Here is a 2,338-nt window from a genome sequence, read left to right on the forward strand (position 1 = left end):
TAGTAATAATAATAATAATATTAATAATAATAATAATAATAATAATAATAATAATAATAATAATAATAATAATAATAATAATAGTAATAGTAATAATAATAATAGTAATAATAGGCCTACTACTACTAATAATAATAATGGTGATGATGATGATGATGATAATTTATAATAATATTAATAATATTAAACTGTGAAGGAAATTGTGCTAAAGGCGAAATATAAAGTTGTGATTTGTTGATGATAATATTATAGTTAAAGCTTATATAGTAAATTATAGTTAGGTCAAGTTGTCCTGGATACCAAGTAGATCCCTGATAAAGTACATGAGAAATTTGTTGGCGTTTCATTATGACTATTTATTGGTGATGTGATGATGATGAATTTTACTACGTGAAAGTGTGATTTCCGGCCATCTAGAGGTACTATTTCCTCAAATTTTCTCACCTCAGCCCCAACCATGGTGGGGCTGAGGTGGTTGTGAAATCACGGTTTTGAAGTATGTAAAGAACATACTCAAAGAGGTCTTGTTTTTAAGTTTTGTTTTGTATGGTATATCACACACATTAATAAGATCTTCTTGGTTGCAGAAAATCCCTGATAAAAAGACCATGAGATTTTTTTTTGGCGCTTCATTTTGACTACCGGTAACGGTGATGTGATGATAATGAATTTTACTAAAAGTGTTGTTTCTGGCCATCTAGAGGTACTATTTCCTCACATTTTCGCTCCTCAGCTTCAACTATGGTGAGTCTGAGGTAGGTGCCGACTCACAAAATGTCCTCCCCCTCAACCTTACAAAACAGATCTGCGCCCTTCTGGGTATGACGTTAAACTGCATCGAGTCGGCACCTGACTCAGAGTATGTCTTGTGACTGCTGAGGAGAGGGGGCATAAATTTGTTTTTAGAATGTGATCTGGTTTTTCATGCCATTTTTTCGTGATTATGACTATTTTAGATAAGAATTTTTTTTTTTTTTTGAGGAAAAAAATGGAAAATATATTGAAATTTAAGTATGAAAGTGTAATTTCCGGCCATCTAGAGGTGCCCTTATCATAAATTTTCTTACCTCAGCCCCAACCATGGTGGGGCTGAGGTGGGTGGTTCCTCAGTCTGTGAAAATCTCTCCCTGGGACACCTCTCTTTCGAATTCCTGGATTCTGTTGATTTATTATAATTATTGCTGGGCCTACTAATATTATTTATGATGTGCCTAATACAATTTTCACTTTATCCTCTCAAAACAGTCCTTAAAACTTTCAGAGTGCGCTACCCCAACAGGGGTGGGGGTTCGTCCCCTGGACCCCGCCGGGGTCACACGTATCTCGCATAACGGTTCCCCCTCCAAAATCCTGGCTACGTCCCTGAAGATACTTAATTAGGCAATTTAAAAAAAAAAATAAAGTTCTCTGAAGGTTAACAGTACAGTGTAGTTAATGTGTTATAGGTTGTAAAAACTGTATTAAGTAAAGAGGCGGATGGACATTTTATTTGTGCAAGACCCTCCCTGGAACCCCTCTATTTCGACTTCCTGGACTTGCCACAGTTGGAGTATCATTTCCGGGCTACATAGAAGGGTAATTTTTATCCATCTGGGGTGGGGTGGGGGAAGTGAAGTTTTCGTCGTTGAATCTATATCAAGGATAACCCTCATGATAAATAATTCATTGAGGTCGTGGAAGCAATCTCGACTTCGACTTTGTTGGAAATCTGTGGCGCGTTCAAGGGGGAGGGGAGGCTAAATTGTTCATTTTTTTTAATGGAGATATAAGGAAAATTATATTCAAATTTTAAGTCTGAGAGTATAATTTCCGTAGCTTCCAGGGGCGGAGCCCCCTGGACCCTCGCAGGGGGCCCTTGGCGGCCCATGGCCCCCAGCCTAGATACTCGCTTTGCTCGCATACTGGACCTTATGAAATCCCCCCCCCCCATTTTCAAAAACCTTCCGCCACCGTTGCCTTAGAGTATATAAATATAGGCCTATAAACAAAGTGTCTAATGTACTTCTTATTTCGACAGTAATATCTTCAATATGTCAAATATACCATATCTAAAGGAAATGTACAGTAATTAGTAAGGGCGTATAAACTAATCGCCTTTATATCATTTATCGTACCTAAACATATACCCTAACACCAACACAAATATGTTAGGCATGGACACAGTTGCATAACGTTCACCACCACATTTATCCATTGAGGGGGTCATACTATTTACCGTCAACAACCGTCAAACAAGCGTTGTTGACGGTAATTAGTATGCGTGTACAATAATACTATTTACCGTCAACAACCGTTGTTGACAGTAATTAGTATGCGTGTACATTAGGAATACAAATTA

Source organism: Anneissia japonica, unplaced genomic scaffold, assembly GCF_011630105.1.
Source record: "Anneissia japonica isolate Jap-2015-1 unplaced genomic scaffold, ASM1163010v1 scaffold288012_len1326614_cov192, whole genome shotgun sequence".
NCBI lineage: Eukaryota > Metazoa > Echinodermata > Crinoidea > Comatulida > Comatulidae > Anneissia > Anneissia japonica.